Raw genomic sequence first — 21,387 nt, 5'->3', positions numbered from 1 at the left:
CTGTGGAGTTCCCTAGTATGGCACTGTCTATTTGGAGTTTGCATGATGTCTGTGTTTTTTGGTGGGGATTTCTGCACGTTGGATTTTGAGTGTCCGCCCTTAGGACGGCACCTTTTCTGTACCTAAAAATTACCATAAGAAATGCATTAAAAGCTTTTACAAGTTACCAGTGTAGAGTTACACAGGGGGTCTGGTACTAAAATGAATGCTCTCGCTCTGACGTTCATGGCGATACCTCACATGTGTGGTGCGATCGCCGTTTACATATGCATGCTGGACCTATATGTGCACTTGCATGTGAGCACGGGGGAACGGAGGCGCTTTATAAAAAAAATTAAATTTATTTTACTTTTTTTTTTTTTTATTAATTTTCCTTCTAAAGAGTAACTCCACTTTTTGTTAAGAAAAAAAAACTTTCCCCTCTGGGTGATCTATGTACATTGCAGGAATTCTAACAGTTTATTAGCAGATTCCTCTGAATGTTTTTCTGAAGATATAGCTGTTTGTCTGTGTCCATGTGCTGTGAATCTGTATGGTTTTCCTTTTATACGTAACTTCCTTTTAGGAGTATTTCACCAAAAAATGTTACAGGGATGCTCAAAATCTGATTTGTATCTTAGTGCAGACTTCTGGAAAAATCAGTAAGTCAATCGCACAAGCAGGAAATGACGTATCTGGGGGGCATTCTGTATACCATCTGCGTACAGAACGCCTCCAGGTAGCCATATTGCATTTTACATAAAATTAGAGAGTTGCAGATTTGAAAGATATTTTTTCAACATGACTTGTGTTGCAATTGTGTACGCTATATAATTATTTTTTTTTTTTTACGTCTCTTGTAATAGCATGAGCGGTTACAGGTCCTCTTTATGGAGGTTCTCTTTATTAGACCCCAGATCTCTCCTGGCATTCAATGATCAGACACAGATCAGTCTGATTGGCTGCCTTTTAACGGCCAGGTAAACAAAGAACATAAAAACCGGAAGCGATAATCTCGTTGTTTCCTGTTTCTGACATCACACAGTGAGAAGAACAACATCCGTTCCATTCACTGTATGCCCAGAGCTTGATGCCACCAGTTGCATCCTTACTGGGCTCCCTGATTGCCCGAGAGAGCCCGGTAAAGGTGGCGGCGGGAGGGGGGGGGGCGAGACCCCTTTCCGTCACCTGTAAAAGTAATCCAGCAGGTTCTTTGCTGCTCAGATTACTTTGATTTTGTGTAGAATCGCTGACCCTAAAGAATGATATCTCAGTCGTTGCAGTGATGACGAGATATCACCCTTCCTGTTCGAGGACATTTATAAACGTAGAAAGTGGACAGGAGGTTGTTAGCACAAGTCATATCATTGGATGAGAGCAGGCTTAGTCCTCAGCACAGGTAGAAAACTGGCTGTGCTGTGCTCTCATGCCTTTTGGAAAGCAGAGGGACTGGCGAGAACACCAGGGATTTCACACAAAGAAAGCAATACAAAGAGAACAGGATACTTTTTCATACAAGTACATGGCACAGTAGGCACATATCAGGAAAATAAAATGCTGGGGTAACATATTCTTTAGGCTTAGCAAACTTGAGCTTTGCCCATTCAGGGGACCTGGTTCCCACGTGAGGACACTTTACCCATCCACATTCTGGAACTTTGAGCAGTCCGCCTGGTTCTTCGGCACTGGTCAGATCAGCGGAGGAGAATCCTGGTAGCAGTCCAGTTGGTGGGTACCCCAATTGTGGTGTATAGCAGTCACCAGGGAGGTGCTGGGAGCCATGATTTTTCAGGTAGTGGTGAATTTCCTCCTGTCCTGGGCAGAGCTCCATACCCCTGCTCTAGCTGCAGTCACATCGGAGGGTAGAGAATTGGCAGATGGAACTACCTCAGGTGTTGGCAATTGTCTGTGGGGAATGGTCCTTCCATCCAGAGGTCCTCTTTAGAGCACCCTGATGATGGGGTACACTGTATGTGGATCTGTTAGCATCCAGGTTCAATGCAAAGCTGGTTAAGTTTGTCTAAAGGTTCAGAGCATTGTGCTAGATACCCTGGCGAAGCTGGGGGGACCGGTTCTTTCTTATGCCTTTTCTCCTATACAGCTTATTCAATGCCTGTTAAGCAGAATTCACCTTGGCCCAGAAGAACATGGTTTGCAGACATAGTAGACTTGTGTAAGAGGGTGTTCCCTGGCCTCTTCTGGTTTGACCAGATCTTTGGGCCCAAGGTCCAACCAATTGTCCATATTTTTTTAAGGTTGCTGGCTTAAAAGGTTTGGCTATTGAAGCTGGAATCTTGAAGGATAGGGGAGTATGAGAGGCAGTCATTCCCACACTCTTGGTTACTAGTACTTGGGCAAGAAAAGTGTCTGGATGGGCAGTCTTTCCTTGCAAAGAATAATTTTTTGATGCTCTATGGCACAGTGGTTCTTCAACCTCAGCTGTTGTTTATGCTGAAATTTGTCTCACCTTAATCAGGACATTGTTTTCCTTCTTTTTTAATCTCAGGCATCAGTCACCAGGAAACAAAGCCCTTCACACATTTTTAAATGTGATTTTGGCTGTCAAGATGTATTTAAAGGTGTCCGCTGCTATTAGGTAGCTGGATTCTTTGATCATCCTTTATGAGTGTCCTAGGAAGAGTCAGGCAGTTATTAAAGCCTGGTACCCACTATTAGTTTTTTTCCGTTCAACCCAGAGGGTTGCATGAAAAAAAACTGCTTTGGTCGGAGCTGCAGTACTAACGATCCGACGTTAGTAAAGCAATCTCCCACACTGAGCTGTTGGGCTCTGACGGGGGGGGCGGCAATCCAGTCAGCGCTGTTAGCCATTGGTTGAGATTGCTGATCAGGAGTCGGTCAGCTGCTGGTTTTCCAGCATGCACACCGACAGAGGTTTGGTTGGCTTCTGTCGGACCGGCTTGCTTACACATGGGCCAAATGTCAGCTGCTTTTTTTTTTTTTTTTGAACTGTCCAATGCCGGCCGGCATTTAGCCCAGGTGTATGGGGCTTAAGTCTACTATTTCATGGTGGATTTGTCAGTTTATTCCCCAAGCTTATGGCTTGAAGGTTAGAGGTTCATCTTTTCAAGTGAAGGCTTACTCAACCAGAACTGTTTGGAGCCTCCTGGGCTGTTCATCATTAGGCGTCAGTGGTCTGGATATTTAAGGCTGTATCCTAGGCCTTGGGACACACCTTTTATCAAGTTTCTACCAGGTGAGCGCAAGGGCTGCTGAGGATACTGCTTTTTGTGCCAATGTTTTGCGAGCTGTGAGTGATTTCTTTGGGCCTGACGGTGGCTACTGTGTCACCCTCCCCTCGTGCATTACTTTGGCACATCCCACGTAGTTATGATTTAAAGCCTGCACTTTTTTTATCAGATTTTCTTCTGTCTGTCAGTGGCACTCCCCCATTCTTCAGCAGTTGACTGTTCCTTGGCATCCTTGTGTCCACTGCAGGGTTATGAGACCTGCATTAGAATTGATGACATCAAAGGACCCTAGACTGCCAGGATGCAGATATAAAGAGGCTGCCGGGGCTGGTCTAACAGTGCAGAGGAGCCTGCTGGAGCAGAGAATGGGGTAAGTTAAAGCTGTAGTAAACACCACTTGGTCACTTGTACCTACAGGTAAGCTTATAATAAAACGTACCAGTAGGTACTGTGCATATCTTCTAAACATGCACCATTTAGGAGATATTTGCATCTGTAGCAGCCTGTGATGTCCCTTAAATGTGCCGTCAAAATAGGCAGGGAAAGGAAAAACTTTTGCCGCTTTAGAGGATTTTCGGGTACAGAAGCTGACCAGTGCCTCTGATGCAGCCGCATCCTCCATTTTTAAAATTTCCTGCACTGATGCAATCAGTGCATCCACCAGCGCTTTTTCATGCGTGGCTGTAGTGGAAGAATCATCATCCTCACTATCAGAGCACTCGGGGTGCGTGGGCGCAGACCCAGCAGGGTGACTCGCGTCTGCGGGGGTCAGATCAGACTCAGAACCTGAGGAGACAGAGGAGGCAGATGAAGTCGGTGGATGCTTTTTGCTGGTCCTTTTTTGCAGGACCAAATCAACCTGGTTGTCTTTTTGTCCTTACGGATGGACCTTGAAAGGGGTTGGCTGCGTCTGCTGTGACCATTTCCAGATGGATCAGACAGACAGTAGCGCAGGCCTATTCACTCAACAGTCATGTGCCTCCTTTCCCTGTTAAGGCGCATTCTATATGGGCATTTTGTGCCTCTTGGGCCTTCCGCCATAGGGCGGCCACCTGGTCGTCTGTGCATACTTTTACAAAATTTTATAAAGTGGATGTATTGGCATCTGCAGATGCTGCTTTTGGCCGCAAGGTTTTGCAGGCCACTGTTTGAGAGGACCTGGTCCTCTTTGAGGAAGTATTGTTTGTTTTCTGGTGAGCTCCAGTTGTTCCTGGATGAGCTCCATGTTACCTGGTTGGCTAGGTTTAGAGTTTTGGGAATTTTTTTCTGCTGTGTTTTTTCCCCACCCCTCATGTTTAACACTTCTTTGGGACATCCCAAAGGTCAAGAAGATTCCGGAGCTGTGTCCGTCAATGAACGAAAGAGAACATTTTTTTTTTTTGTCTTACCGAAAAATCTTTTTCTCTAACGTTCATTGACGGACACAGCACCCACCCCTCTATTGAGTTGGGTTATTTTTCTTCTGACACTGCTTGCAACAAAACTGAATGCCTATAACAGGAAGTTGGAGTATACCCCCTGGGACTGCCTCATAGGCGTAGTAAAGCTTTTTCATGCCTAGTGTCCTACTCCTGTTGGGGGCAGCATAACCCAATGGTCAAGAAGATTTTGGAGCTGTGTCTGTCAATGAACATTAGAGAAAAAGATTTTACGGTAAGAAAAAATACATGTTTTTTTTCGGCTTTACTACAGCTTAAAAAAAAGCTTTTCTTTCAGAAATGGGTAACATAATAGTTATTGCTGAACAGCACAGTCATCCAGGGTATAAAAGTATGCAGCTCAACTACCAAATGAAGAGACAATAAACTGATAATAACATCTGATTTTTCTTTTGTTAAAAATAACAAACATGTCATACTTACCTGCCCTGTGCAGCCCAGATCCTCCTAGGGTCTCACTTCGGTGCTCCTGGCCTCTCCCTGTTAAGTGCCCCCACAGCAAGCAGATTGCTGTGGGGGCACCTGAGCGGAGCCACAGCTCCCTCTGTCCATTCAGGCATGGAGCCGTGGCCCGCCCCCTTTCTCTCCTGATTGGCTGACTGACTTTGACAGCAGCAGGAGCCAGTGGTGCTGCGTTGCTGTCTCAGCCAATAAGGAGGGGAGTCCCGGGCAGCCGAGACACTCCTGCAACATCCCTGGATCTAGATGGACCTCATGTAAGTATTAGGGGGCTGCACACAGAATGCTTTTTATCTTTATGCATAGAATGCAATAAGATATAAACAAACATTTCACTTTAACGCTGAACTCCAGGAGGAAAAGTAAAACCCCTCCCTTGCAGTGGGACTTTGTTTTCTTTTCTATAGGCCCATTAAGAAGCACCACTATACAGCAGTAGTGGATTTCACACAGTACAGTCTTTTCTCTTGTTGGATTATTGCATTAAAAGAAATGATATTGCATTACCATAACACCGGTTATTACATTAACTCCATAATAAATGAACATCTGATATTAGGAGGTTCTGAACCGGGGAAGAGATGATGATGATGCATAGCCAGGATTAAGTCAGAATAGGGCAGTGTACAGTATTAACATTTGAACATCGCTGCTCACAGATGGCAAGGGCTTGTTTTGTTACTATAAAAAGCATAAAGCAAACCCTTTCCAGAGTATGTATAAAATACTTAATATGTAGAGCTGGAGATACTATCCAGTAAAGGCCGGTCTGAATAAATCTTTTCTGTATTTGCTATAAAAAGGAAAATGTATTAAACTGGAATGGATGGGAGGGGGGAGGTGATATGCAGTGCAGGCAGAAAAAACACTGATACATATGTGTGTTCCTAAAACCTGTTCTCCAGTCTTCCAATATGAAAGAATAACTCATCCATTAATGGATGAATACTGTGTGAAGCAAAATAATATATAAGCTTATTTAGCACCTTCAAAGCCCCTCCCTTTTTCATAGTTTTCCTGTATTCCTGATCTAATTAGGACACTAGTGCTATAATAGCCTTATCAGACCAGTTCATCTCTTAGATTGTAAGCTCTTATGAGCAGGGCCCTCTGATTCCTACTGTATTAAAGTGTATTGTAGTCGTAATGTCTACCCTCAAGTTGTAAAGCGATGCGTAAACTGTCGGCGCTATATAAATCCTGTATAATAATTAAATATAATGCTGCTGCACCCAAACACAACAGTGCCAAGATCTTGGTGCCAAAAGCTACTGATCCATAGGAGCCATTCATATGTTCATTCCTCCATGTCTTTTTTATTTCTGAATCTGTTCTGTGAATGTTACTTTAGCCTCTGTATGGGCACATATTTGTAACTACAACAATCCCGTGTGCTCTTCTTTTCTTGCTATATGAAGTGGTAAGCATAAGTAGTGCATCAAACAACCATAACCGAATATAAAGAAAGTCCTAATTTTTACAGATAAATTGTTGAAGTTGCATGTTATAACATAAGGGGGGTGATTCAAAAAAAGACATTTGCATCACATTTCTGGGGGTGTGTATAGTCTTACAATTTTCGTGGTTGGTACTGACTTGTGCAACAAATACAAGTAGTATTTATTTGTGACATTTTTACTATATAGTGCTTTTGTTATGGCAACTTCATTCCATGTTGGTGTAAATTGTTGATTGTGTTGAAACAACTTCAGCACTGTATTCATTGCCTTCCCTGGCTCCTCTTTTGCGCTGCCATTTAGCCCCCGTTCACACTAAGGCGACCTGTGAGGCGACCTGGTCACCTCACAGGTCGCCGTAGGTCGCCTCCCATAGGGAAGCTGCGCACCCGTTCTAATAGGAGCGACACAAGTCGCTCCGACTTAGAAAAAGGGTCCGGAGCTTCTTTGGGGCGACCCGGAGGAGACCGCCATAGACTTCAATGTTATGAAGTCCGTGGCGGCCGCTCCGAGGTCGCGGCGCGCTGCTCGCACCGCGACATCGGAGGTCGCGGTGCGAAGTAGCGTCTCCTGCATGTGAACGGGGGCTTAGAATGTTGTGCCGCATAGACAGATGAACTGCCAGTCTGTCAGGTTCCAAATACTTGGAAGAGACTGGCGGCACATCTATGCCATACTGCTGGGGGTTTCTGTGCACGCGCACACTGCCACCAGTTCCTGTATATGGGCGCTCTGTTCACAGAGACATGTTGTTCACATGCGCAAAAAAGGCCACAGATGTGAAGTACATTGCCTTTTAGAATGGTTGTGACTTGGTAATCTTAGAAGGCAATGGGGCCCTGAAAACTGAAAAGCAGAAAGTGCTGCCTTGCAACACAAAAGACACCCAAAGTACATATTTTTTTATTTTTTGCATATTTTCATAAGGGGGGGAGGGGGGCACAAAAAAAAAACATATTGTTATAAGGAATTAAGTTCAGATTTATTCCTCGTTCACATGGGGCTTACATAACCGTTTGACCGCGGAGGGCTGGTTACCTGCACAGGGGTTCAGTACATCCCCATGCAAACAGTCCCATTGCTATCAATTGGGACGCATCCAGAATGTGTTCAGGGCCATGCACCCTTGCAGATGTCCCATTGGGAGCAGTGATTGTGTCTGTGCAGTTACTGTTTTTCAATTGACAGCATTGGAACAGGATGCATAGAAAACCTGTACAATCCTTGTGAGAGTAAGCTCGCCCTCCATGGACATACGTTAATGTATAAAAGGAAAGATGCACCAGCCTTGCGCATTAACTGAGACACAATTATTTAGCATTTTTAAAGTAATATAATCACTCACTAACAATGCTAAACATAGAGCCTATAGCAAATCTCCAACGGAACAACCAGAATGGATGGCACCTCTCCTGTGAAACCGAGCAGGTGTCCTAGACTTCTGCAGATGCTAATGCATTTGTAGGGTGCCCCATTTTTCTTCTGAGCTACTGTACATTCCTGTGGGGACAAGGCCTGAAACTGGCCATACTGTACATGGGTCAGTTTTATTCAGTCAGCGGTGGCTGATCAAGAAAAAAAACACCAACAGGGAGGTTTTACAGAAATCGATCAGTAGATCGACTTTTGTTCAACCACAGTGGCCACACCTGGATTGAAACTACTGAGACTACTTGGTTGACTACGGCTTTGAGCCCGGCTCTGGACCCTCTTGTTTTGTTATTATTGCCTGTTTTTTTTTTTTTTCTTGATACAATGGTCATCTGATGTACCCACATTTTGAGTTTCGTATTCCTTGTCCTTTGAAAAAACACTTAAAAAAATGATTGAAACAGATACAAAAAACGGGGATTGATTGAAAAATGATTGAAAGAGATTTCACACGGTCCGCCTCCGTAGGCGGATCCGTGCTGCTCAGCGGGGATCGATCTTGCAGAGCGGAGAGGGAGGTGTCTCAGCCTCCGCTGCCCTCTATGGGGGATCGGAGGAGAGCGGACCGCTTGTCCGCTCTCATCAGATCCGATCCGATCCAATTACTGAACGGATGGAAAAATAGGGTTTCCATCCGTCCAGATTTCAAGCACAGGATCGGATGCGGATGGCAGCTGGTGTCAGCGGAGGTGTCTCCGCTGACATCCGCTGCTGCATGGAGGATCAGATCAGATCCGCCTAAAAAACTGACAGGCGGATCTGATCGGATCGCCCATGTGAAAGAGCCCAAATTCAGCGGATTCCTGCTGAATTTCCATACATGTATGGCCAGCTTTATGTTCTTCTGGAACAGATAATTGATATGTTTTCATTATTCTCCAAAAACATACCAAATAGCTTGCCTACCTACACCCACCCACAATTTTGCAGGGGTGATGCTTGTGACATTTCTATACTGTATACAGTACATACATGAATCTTTTGCAATCCCATCATTAGTCTTGGTACTGCTGGATTAAATTCTTCCTACAGAGTATCTATGACACTATCAATGATTTAGCCACTGAGCGCAGCATGGAGCCAGGAAACCAATGCTCCATAAAGTGTTGGATTCTGCTGGATCTTCAGTTTGAAGCTTCTCTATTACTGCAGGAATCGGTGGTGCAGGCCGCATTAGAAGTGAGTATTCAATGTCTTCATTGCAGGCATCACTTTGTTCTTAAAATAAAAGTTCAAATTAGTCACTTTGAGCCCACACAGCCTTTAAAGTTAATAATGTTCATGTTTAACAGTTTCAAGATCTCTATTAAAACAAAAGGTGTAATTTGGAATGAGAAGCCTCATCACTCCCTCTTCTAATAGAGGCCCAAGTCCTACTCCATTGTAGAGTGACGATTTATTGAGGACTTTTTAATTAAATGGCAATTAAGGTGCTCAGGGTAACGTTAAAGGCCCCAGCCATGATGGGTCATACAAAATAGCACTAAGTGACTTCAAAAGATCCCATTCTTTTCATTTACTGCCTGACCACATTATTACAGAAGCTTGCGAAGCTTGGCAGATTAAAGCCCTGGAGCAGAAAATGCTTTCACACAAAAATAATGTCTGTGTGTAGCAAAAACAACAATCAGCAGGGAGTTTATTCCTTCAAAAGCATTGATCAGCAGTAAGGTGATTTTCTGTATAATATAACGAGAGCTGATCTGAGGTCTGAAAATTGCAATAGTAAATAGGTTATTTAGCGGCTCTCTGCTTAGAATGATGAGCCAGTAATCTAGCGCTCTGAAGTACAAATCAGGTTATTGGTAGTAATGCAGGTTTAACAGAAAATATTATTTTATTATTTTTTAATATTTTTTATTTTCTGGCCTGCAGAGGGTTGTGTAATTTTAGCGTGTGTGTTTTTTTTCCTCTCTCACACACCTGCTTTCAGGGAATTACTGTGCATTAGCGCTGTCCCTATGTGCAAAAAAGGCGAAGTTTAGCTAAAAAAAAATAATAATAAAAAAAAAAAACCCTACAGCTTTAGTCACATCATTTACCTGTAATTAAGAGAAGTATGACTAAGGCTCCATTCACATTATATGCGAATTGGATGCGTTTTGAACCGCATCCAATTTGCATGATGTGAATTAAACCGGCTTAATATGGAGCCGGTTCACATATATTGCGGTGCAGCAGCAGTGCGAATTTAAAGAGTCCTGTTAGTTTTCTGAGCGCTGTGGTGCAATTCAGATGTGAATTCCAGGCTCATAGCCTTCAATGGGAACGTATCTGAATTGCACAGCTCATCAGTTTGTAACACAAATGCATTCGAAAAAAAAAAAAGAAAAAAAAAAAAAAAAAAGCATGGTCGCCCCCCCCCCCCCCTCAATCCATTCAAGGCCTCTTTCGGGTTCATATTTTAAGGGGAATCTCACGCCTAATGTTTATTTAAAAAATGGCATGGTGCCCCCCCCCCAAAAAAAAAATCCAGGGCAGACGCTTATCTGAGCGCCCCCTTTTGAACCATATCAGGCCACTTGTCCTCAACATGAGGGGGGGTGCTTTGGGGACAAGGGCCTCTTCACTACAACCCTGCCCAGTGGTTGTGGTGGGTGGGTGGCTTATTAGAATCTGGGAGCCCCCTTCCAGGAGGAGGCCCTTGTCCCCATCAACATATCTTTACTGGCCCCATGCCATTAAGAAAAAGAAAAGCTAAAGAGTCATCCATTGTTGAGGACGCGGCAGCCGGCTTCCCGACCCACTCCTTAACAACCAACTAATGTTAGACACTGGTGGCCTCCAGAAATTTGCATCTAAATCGCAAACTCACAAATCGAAATTCGCAGTGAAAACTGTGGGGATATTCACACAGACGTGTGAACCTAGTCTAAAGCTTTTTTGGCCAAACTTCTTTTGTAGGGCATCAGAACTGCAATTATTTGTGTTCTCCTGTGACCCAAAATCAGCCGACAGCGGGATCAGAGCCACTCCAGACTCTAGAGTGATCCTGACAATGTCTGAATCCACCCAAAAGCCTTACAGCCATACAGCCTCTCAGTGCAGCCACAACATCTAATTATTGGTAAGCTGCAATAAAGTACATTTTTGGTTCTGGATGTAATACCACTTTTAAATGGTTCTTTTGAACAAAGTTGACCCAAACAATCTAGTTCCATTACTAACATATGTACTCACTGTCAACGTTGTATAAACTGCATGTAGTGTCAGATATATTCAGTCTACAGTGCTGTGTTTCGGACGTGGGATGGGGACTTCTTAGGGATACACCAATACTTTTTTTTCTTACAGGGAGTACGAGTTTCGTTTTTTTTTATTTATTTCATTTTTTTAGTACTCGCCAATACTAATTACCAATACCTGCTGGCAACTGTTTTGTTTACACTTCATCTGTCAGCAGTGGTACAAGCATTGAATATTCATTTACAAATGAAATGTATTTATTTTTTTATATGTTGCAGTTTTTTTCAATGTGAAACATGTAAATATATGTTAAAGGTGTAAAAATGTTAACAAGCGAAGCAGACAAAAAAAAAAGTTTTATTATTAATAGTTTAGTTTATAAAACAGAAGTGAACAAAAAAAATCATCAGGAAAATAATAATAAATGGATAAGGAGTTAATTAGGGCTGATTAGAGTAAATTAAGGGTTGATAAGGGATTAAACAATGGCACATTTAATTAAAACAACTTTTTTTAACTTGGCAAGTTGTTTTAATATTACTTAATTTGTTGCTCATCCCTTTTGATCTGAAGATGAATAAACCAAAAGATACAAAATCAAACAATGTTTCTTTTTATCCTGTTTTAGTGGCTGAGCAATGTTGTTGATAAATATTGTCAGGCTGGCTGCTTTTTTTTTGTCAGCTCTGGTTGCCTGGACTTTGTTTACACTTCAGCTGTCAAAGGGGAACCTCACTGACAGCTGAATGAGTCATTGGTTGTTAAGGAAGCGGCGGCCCTGCTCCCTAACAACCAGTTGTTGCGAGCTTTTTTTCTTGTTTGTTTACTTTTCGGCTGTCAGTGGGGAAATCCTGAAGGAGCCGAGCCTGAAAGTATCGGTTTTAGGTAATGGAGCATTTGCACGAGTACCGATACTCGAGCAAATGCTTAGTATCTGCACTGATACCAGTATCGGTGTAACCCTAGGATGACTTGTCCCTTTTAAAAATTGAGTCATTCACTGGAAGCATTGTATTTTGTGAATGAAAACAAGGTTTCCTCTGTCTGAGGTGAACGGATGACATCACAATCTCTGCTTCTCATCTGTGGGAGGCCTTGTATTTGTTCAAAAAATGTTAAGCTTTTGGTGCTCAGCCTGACTTGATTTGTTGCTGGAATAGGACAGGAAGTCCCTGTACACTGCCGAAACCCAGTGCTGTATACTATATGTAGCACATGCCACATTCAGAGTGTACAGCGCTGACAGCTGGTGCATGTATTAGTGAAGGAAATAGTTTGTTTGGTCCAAGTGAACTGGAGTTACACCATTAAATTGCCACACGTATGTAATATGCAGAGCTTGTGATAATGCTGCCACTATGAAAAGTTATCGAAACCTTTTTTGTTTATGTTGTGTGTTTTCTTTTTTTTTTTTTGGATAATTGAGGGGTTTGGAACCCCTTTTGGGCATGTATTGCTTTTTTTTTTTGTCCTATTAACATTGTCACTGGCATTTAAAGTGAGGGAAATCTTTGAGTGTAGAGATTTGGTCTGGTGTCGGCTGTCTAAAATGAGATTTAGGTCACTTTTGGAAAGCTTTCCACTCGCTTCCGTTTTACTTTCAGTCTACTTTGGTTGAGATCGCCTGAATGGGACATAGATGGGGGGGGGGAATGAAGGAATATTAGCATCCCCCACCTAAAATAAAATTATTGGCTTCAAATATACTTTGCAGCTGTTTGAGCTTCCTGTGTCGCTGACTGCTCAGTGGACTATAACAGAAGAACGTCACACTGTGGAGTTCTTTTCGGGGCCTCCCCTCTATACTACCCATATACCTCCCCCATTCTGCACCCAGTGCCTGAAAACATGTCAGATTGGCAGCACTGCAATGTCGTAGAACCTAGTTTGGTTATTTATTCTTCGTTTTGATATACTGTAGTTCATGGGAATATTATGTTAAATGGCTGGGATGGCTTTTTTCTTTTTTTTCCCCCCCTTAGCATGTCTACGTTTTATTCACTTTTGTCCCAGTCTTCTTCATATGTTAGTCTCTCTAATCTGATAATCGGTTTACCTTTCAGCTTATGATTGTGTTTCTAGTTTATGAACATCTAGAAATAAAGAAAAGCATTTTATATCAACAGGATTTCCTCAGAGGTATCCTGGAAATGTGTTTGACAGTTGCTGAGATGGCAAGGCAAGGAAGTCTGTTCATATTTGTGCTCCCTTCTGGGGTCACCATGCAGCTACATGCTGACTAAACCGATAGTGACAACTTTTTAAAATTGGTGACGTTCCTGAAATTCTGTACTTCACCTTATTAAGACCTGGTTATACAGTAAATCCAGACTCCAGGTAAAAGTAATTGGTAAATTGCTAAGGCTAAATTGTACCTGTGCTAAATTTAGAACCCAAACTAGGTTTATTCTATATCAACTATTCTAAGAATCTGGTCAGTGAGACTGCATACCCCTGGACCTCTGCAGAGATATTTTCTATATTTCAGCAAGGACATAATTAGTAGACTTTTCACTGGGATTCTGGGTGAGGTGATATTTTTCTGTTTTTCTGAAGCTCAGTGTTTCCAGAGGCAAGAGGCAGGGATCTGATGTCACATGCTGCACAGCTCAGAGAGGAGAGCTGAGTGTAATCTGAGACCTGAGTGGAGGGCATGAACACATACACCCCCTCTACACAACCTCATTGGGAAATCTGCACAGCTGAGGCTGTCAATTACAAGCTGTGTGCTGGAGCTCCCCACCCTGTCCTCCTCCATCCCTTGCAATCCACACAAGGTGTCAGATATGACACATTTAGATAGCAGAGGAAGGAGGCAGCGGACAGAAATCACACTCAGTGCTTTGGATTGAGGCAAGTACACACTATATAGGATGTGCTTTGTTCATTTTTCATGTCCGACATTTACAACTCCTGTAGGTTGGTGCCTGCACATGACATATACAATACATGTAGGGCAGAATTCTCCACTTCTCATCACTTCTTCCTAATTGCTGCTGGTTTATAAGCCTCCTCAGTATCTTCTTTATAGCTCTCAAATTTGGGTCAGCCAATCACCCAGTGAAGCAACATTATGAGAAGCGCTGCCACAAAAAATCTGATGTAATGGCCCATCTCAAAAAAACATTTTATTTAAAGTCATTTAAAATACACAAAAGAAATATCATCCTCACCTGCCAGATGAGTTGCATAATCATGGACTTCATCAGGGGCTCCTTTTTCTGTATTTTAAGTGCTTTTATAAATATTTTTTTTTTTCAGTGATCCACTTAAAATAAGAGATAACGCAATCATACAAAGGTGTCCTTTTATGAACGGGTGAATTTTTTTCTCCGTTGGCTTCTCTACAGTTCTCCGGGGAAAATGATCACATCTGGCACCCATTTTATGAATCGGAGAACTTCAGTTCGCCCAGGGTGATCACAGGAGAACAGTTTTCTCGGAGATCTGTGTAGAAGTCAATGGAGCGTCTGTAATCTCGTGAGACAAAGCGAGATTACAGTAGTATGAAAATCCCTCGCGCGCTTTAACAAGCAGAGATAAATTATCACTGCTGAGTACAGGAGGTTATAAATAATAGTCCCCTTACATAAATATGTATATATATACACTGAATACACACACACATACATTGTATATATGTATACACATTAAATATATATCTACATGTATGTGTGTATATATATACATGTATATATATACATAAATATGGCAGGGGGACATGATTACTGTGTTGGGGGTCTGAACGAGGAAGAAGGATGTCAATAATCTTCCTTTTTCCCCCTCAGTTCTCCCCGATTCTGTCTTCACTCCCCGCTTCACAAGCTCCAGGCTGGTGAATCCGGGAGTGTGAATTCTGGCACAGATCGCCAGTGAAGTGGGGGGATCGCAGCTTCATAGCCTGGCCATTTCTGTGTCAGTCAATGACAGATTCCCGTGTGAAGAGATGATCAGCGGAGAACATCTTCTCCTGCGATCATTTCTGTTTCATAAACTGAGAATGATCGGAAATGAGCTGTGATCAGCAGGATCACTGCTCATCTCCGTTTCATAAAAGGACACCAAAGTCTGGTGTCTGTGCAGTTCTTTGTGGTGGTGGTTGTGTTCATAAATGTTTGACACAGATCAGCCTGAGCTGCAGTCTCTTGCCTTGTGGCTTGCTACAAAGTTACAATGTTCTTTCACTGGAAAGAGGAGAGGAAGGGAAATACTTCCTCCTGCCTCTGACAATCTGATGACCTTACCTGAGCCTAGGTAAAGTCAGTTCACAAGAGCTCAAGGACTGCAGAACAAAGCAGAAGAGAGGGAAAATATACTGATGAATATAGTGACATATCAGGAATTTATTAACCACTTCCACACCAGGCCAATTCTGGCACTCCTCTCCCACATGTAAAAATCATAATTTATTTCGCTAGAAAATTACTCGAAACCCCCAAACACACACACACACACACATATATATATATATATATATATATATATATATATATATATATGTACCTTTTTTTTTTTTTTTTTTAGCAGAGACCCTAGGGAGTAAAATGGCGGTCATTGGAATTTGTCACACTGTCTTTGCGCAGAAATGTTTAAAATGCAATTTTTTTGAAAAAAAAAAAAAAAAAACACTTTGATGAAATAAGAAACAAAATGCCAAAGTTAGCCCAATGTTTTTGTATAATGCGCAAGATGTTACGCCGAGTAAATAGATACCTAACACGTCAGGCTTTAAAATTGTGCACACTCGTGGAATGGCAGCAAACTACGGTAATTAAAAATCTGTTATAATAGGTGATGCTTTAAACATTTTTACAGGCTACCAGTATAGAGGTACAGAGGAGGTCTTGTACTAGAATTATTGATCTCGCTCCAACGTCCGCAGCAATACTTCACATGTGTGGTTTGAACACCATTTACATATGCAGGCGCAATCTACATATGGGTTGAATTCTGCATGCGAACACGAGAGAATAGGGCGCTTTAAAAAAAAAAAAAAAAAATTTTTGTTTATTTTATTTTTATATTTACATTTTTTTAATTTTTACACTTTCCCTTTAATTTTTTTTCGATTAATTAATTTGATTACTTTTATTCCTATTACAAGGAATGTAAATATGGCTTGTAATAGAAATAGGGATTGAAAGGTCCTTTAAGTGACGGTTCACACTTCCGCGTGTGCGGCGATCGCATGTAATATCGGAGCGCACTGCTCCTTCATTACATGCGATCGGATTTGCAGTGCGAATTCAGCCATACACTTTGTATGGCTAAATTCGCACTGCACCCGCACAAAAGTCGCACATGAGGCATTTTTTCAGCCACATCAGGATCGGATCGCACAGCGGTTCACACTTGTGCGATCCGATCCTATGCGAACTGTCAGATCGCACTGCGATATGCGATCAAACTGGGGGTGTCGTTAACATTTCATTGACACCCCCAGCGTATCGCATATGGCAGTGTGAACTGCCAGATGTGCGTTTGCGATGCGGGAACAGGCTGCGGATCCGCAGCCTTCCCGCATCGCACAAGTGTGACCCGGGACTTACAGAGAGAAATGAGGTCTAGAAGTCCCCACAGCTCTCCTCTTTGCTGGAAAGTCTGAGATCAAAAAAAAAAAAAATATCTTAGGCTTCCCAGCAAAAAAAAGGCAGTGTTTACATCTGCTGGCGCTTTTGACCTCTGAGGGTCATAGAAATGGCTGGGGACCATCTCTATGGTAAGCTACCACCCCTGGCAGTTTCATTCTCCGGCTCCTGATCGCACGGGGGAGTCGGGAGAAGTATCGGAGGGATGCCCCCACCGCCTGCAAAAGCAATCAAGTTGGTAAACAGCCACTATGAGGGCTTTTACTTTGCAGGGAATCACCTGCTGGAAAAAATAAAATAAAATCTGGATGATGCCCAGGTGTCATTCAGATATCTCTACTCAAAGTCCCGGACGTCATATGATGTCCTACAGGCGGGAAGTGATTAATGCGACTTGTAAATTTAGTTTAAAGATCCAATTTAATGTGCATTTCCAGAGGTCCTTTTTGCATTAATAAACATATATGATGAATATTTTCTGGTTCGCTTTAAGAATTATCTCTCTTCATTGAAAAAGTCCAATTGTGTTTTTCCTACTTAAAGTACAACTAAAGGCAAACCTTTTCTTTTTAGTTTTGGATAGAGTGGAGATGGATTAGAACCCCTGTCAGTTTTTAATACTGTCTGTGCCCCCATTAAGGAGATCCACCCCCTCTATTTGTCCAGTTTACTATTGTCATTAAAAGTGAAAGTAAAAGAAAATCCATATTTTGGGTTGTCACCAGAAAAGTAATAGAGGGGAAAACTTCCAATGGGTACATTAGTTCTGGTGTATATTGGCTGCTGAAAGTGTTGTCTTCCCTTGTTTTCCATTAAGTTTCTGAGCTTTACCCTCAAATGGGACATACCAAGAACCCCAATATTGGCTCAAAATAAACTACCAACAGGAGCTTTCTTAATGCCCCATACACACGTGCAGATTATCTGCAGACTTTTGTCTGCAGACTTACCAAAACCATATAATATGAGGTCAAACCTAAACATTTTCAATTTGTATGCAATCCGGCAGGCCCTTGCACTACATAGAAAAGGTAAATCTGCAGACAAAAGTCTGCAGATAATCTGCACGTGTGTATGGGGCATAATACTGACAATATTAATAGGATACAGCCCAACAGCAACATATGCTGCTTGCACTCTGGACATATCCATTATCATTATCAGCAGTCAGAGGTACCTCTGTTGTCTTAAGGCACGGTCAAGGGTTGTCCTATGCCCATGTGAGCTGCACACCCTGTACATAGGGGATTACCCATGCTGTTAGCCGTACAGACATGTGCACCCCATATGGAAATAAGGTCCAGACGTATCAATAAGTGACATTGTTTTTATGGTGTGGTGGAGGGATAGCATTGTTGTACTGTGTGGTTAGATTGAGTTTCTATACTCAGTTTTATTTGAATTTTTTGATAAATAAAACGTTTATTCATTCCAGCAAGTCTAGTTTTCTGCCTCAATCACTGCTGGGTTACCCATTGTGGAGGCTTTACCTCCACCTTATGGTAGCCAACCTTCCCTTTTTTTAATGCTTTTTTTGGTTAGAGGGCAGAACACCAACACAGTGTTTAGATACTAGAAATGTGATAATAACTATATACCCCCAATCTTTTTGTTTGTGTACATTAGTTCTGGTGACCTGGGGGTTCCCTTTTTTTGCAGAGATTTCATCTCACTTCCTGTTTTGTCTATGGGACAGGAAGTGAAGGGAAATCTCACCAATAGAACACAGATGACAAAAAATAAACTGACAGGGGTTATACCTACCCTTACTCTATCCAAAATGAGAAAAAATAATTGCACGTAGTTCTACTTTAAAAACACACAGATCTATTTGAACTGTGGCCATACATTATCCTATCTCCATTCTCAAATACAAGCACAAAAGGTTTTTATACACAACAGGCAGTAAAATTATCGCTCCAGAGGAAATAGAATTTGGCTGGAAAAAATCGAGGGTATTGTCCTTGGGGATCTCGTCAAGAGTCGTTGCCTGATTTGACAGATGAGATAGTGAGCACATCTATGCTAGGCTCTCACTAAATTGGACAGCATTGGATTAGCATGTGCTGTAAAGTATTTGCAGGTCTGCCTTTTAGATCTGCAATCACTTGGAACATTCTTTTGTTCTTGATGCCAGAAGCCAGAAAGGTACAGACTCCTGCTGAGCCGTGCATTAAATAATTCAGAGCTGCAATTTGTACTGAATCCTGCTGAGTGTGCAGTAGCCATCAGATCCTATAGAGAGAACATGAGCATCAATTATGTTACTCTGATACCCAGAATATGAAAAAAATTACAGGGCCTTACGGTCTGTGTCACTCAAACAGTTTAAAAGATGCAAAACGCAATATAGTTCTAATTTCCTTTTTAAAATCAATTAGAAGCAAAACACATAGTAAAGTGCACAGATGGCAAACTTGTTAAGGGTTGTTCCCCTAAAGAAGTGACATTATAGCTGCAGTTTTGTGAGCTAGCTTAGCTGCTTATATCCTTTTGATTTTCCTCCAGCCTGAGTGTTCCCAGTTCCTCATAAATCTTTAATTTTGTCATTTTTAAAATCCAGCAGGATTAGTATGGACTCGTTGGGTATGCAGGTTTGGGAAATTAAACAGAAAAATATATATTTTTTAAAATTTACCTAGCATGTGCGCCAAATGCTGAAGTATCCGTATTCAGTGTACTGACAATTTAATGCCTCCATCCATCATTTTTATTTTGGTATCTATTGCATGGGAATTTCCTCTTCATTCTTGTAACGCGGGTACTCTTCATTTAATCTCTGGTTTGTCTAGCAAAAAAATGTAATGGTAGATAATGGATTTCAAAGCTTGAGAGTAGGCAGTGTCATCTTTAAAATTGAACTCAAAGCAGCTATAAAAAGCACAAATGAATGCAGCTCTGAAATCCTTAAAGTGGAAGTTCAGCCAAAGCCTAACTAAGGCTGGCCATACACAGTTTGAATCTCGAGCAGTTCAGCAGAAACTGGCCGAGATACAAACTGTTAATGGGCAGGCTGAATTTACCAAGTTGATCGATCGATCAACTTGGGTTAAGCCACCCTGTTGGATTCTCTTGCAATTATCGCTAAGGACTGCTATAGCCGCTAGCAGCAAGCACTGTCTTCTCCCAACGGGGGCGGTATCCCCCCGCCGGGAGAAGACAATTTTTTGGCAGTAGGGATTTCCCTGTCAACACTGTCTGTGTTGATGGGGGAATCATGCAGACTTTTTTTCCTGCAAGAAAGAAATTCCCACCGTGTATGGCCAGCCTTACTCTAAACCTACTCTGTCACAATCTAAACCTAATCTATCTAACCCTGTAAAGAAAAAATCATTACCTTTTCTGAAGCTCATCCCGACCAGACTCCTGTATAGAAGAGACAGCGGAAATGCCTGGGAAGTTACTTCGCTCACAGGGTTATTATGGTGCCTCTGTTGTTGGCTGCTTCTCCTGCACATTCCCACACACGGGTTGGCTGCAGAACAGGTAAGTACAGCGATCTGTCCTTTGCAGGGCTAGATAGAGAGTAGGTTTAGCGTTCGGTTTTGGCTGAACTTCCTCTTTAAAGTGTTACGAAGCCCAGTAATATAAAAAAAAGTTCATCAAACTACTTTTTTAGCAGATATAAAATATTAAATTCTTGTAGCACCCTCTAGTGCGTGCTACATGATTGAGAGTAGGCAAACTTTAGTCTGGCCCAGGGATAAACCTGAATCTGAATCTGGGTCAGGAATATTTGAGGCCAGGGCTGGATGACTTATCCAGGCAGCTCTCTGGGGCCTGGCAGGGAACTAAGGTGCCTTTAAATAGTTAATTTCCCGGCCAGCAGTGGAGTCAGGTGGAAGATGTAGAAGCAGTACTAAGGGGAGTCTGTCCATAGCCCTTGAGGGACCCCTGCTGGGGAGGACTTTTACCTCGGGTCGGAGTTCGGGAGACTGGCCTGGAAGGATCCCACCACAAGAAGCAGTTGGAGGGACCCTAACAAGAAAGGCAGCAGGAGCAAGGAGAGACAGTGAGTAGGTCAGCACAGTGCAAGAACAGATAACGGGAGAGACTGCCAGCTTTAGTAGGTCTCTCTTGAAGACAGCGTGGTGCCGAGTCTTCATCCAACCTTGCCCTGGGGAGTCTCCATGTGTATGTCTGTCTGTCAGTCAGTCAGGAAGACTGGGAAGAGAAAGCAGCCAGGTAGGCTGGTGGCAGGAAGGCAGAGCTAGCATTTCTGCAAGCAGTAGAACTGGGATCAGTGTCTACAGGGAAGCAGAAGGTGGTACGAAATGCTGTTCACTCCACATATGCTACTTTGCCAAGGGACTGGGAGTTCCTAGCCTTGCCAAGGGACTGGGAGTTCCAAACCTGTAATGGGCTGTTGCTGAGCTAACAAGAGACTGTTAGTTCCTCCAGGAGTAATCCAGCAGAAGCTTTACAAAAAGGAACCAAGTTTGTGCAGGAGGAAGGAAGAAATGGTATCTGTAAATAGGGAGTAAGTTGTCCCTATTTCTGTTTATTGAACATTTGCAAATTGGGCATCCCATAATCACTTACCCCATCCACATTATCATTCCCTAATAAAACAACAAAATCAGGCCAAAGGACTAATTTCTGTGTCTTGGTGCAAGAAGGAAATGCTGTGTGACTGGCT

At 42.5% G+C, this 21,387-nt stretch overlaps 1 protein-coding gene across 1 annotated transcript in view; it reads left to right on the top strand.

Moving 5' to 3' along the window:
- The window catches only part of MAP3K9 (mitogen-activated protein kinase kinase kinase 9), a 185,744-nt gene that overhangs the window by 59,092 nt on the left and 105,265 nt on the right, over positions 1 to 21,387 (top strand). The window lies entirely within an intron of this gene.

Source organism: Pelophylax lessonae (assembly GCF_965119305.1).
Source record: "Pelophylax lessonae genome assembly, chromosome: 13".
Classification (NCBI taxonomy): Eukaryota; Metazoa; Chordata; class Amphibia; order Anura; family Ranidae; genus Pelophylax; species Pelophylax lessonae.
This window is presented reverse-complemented; position numbering and strand designations above follow the sequence as displayed.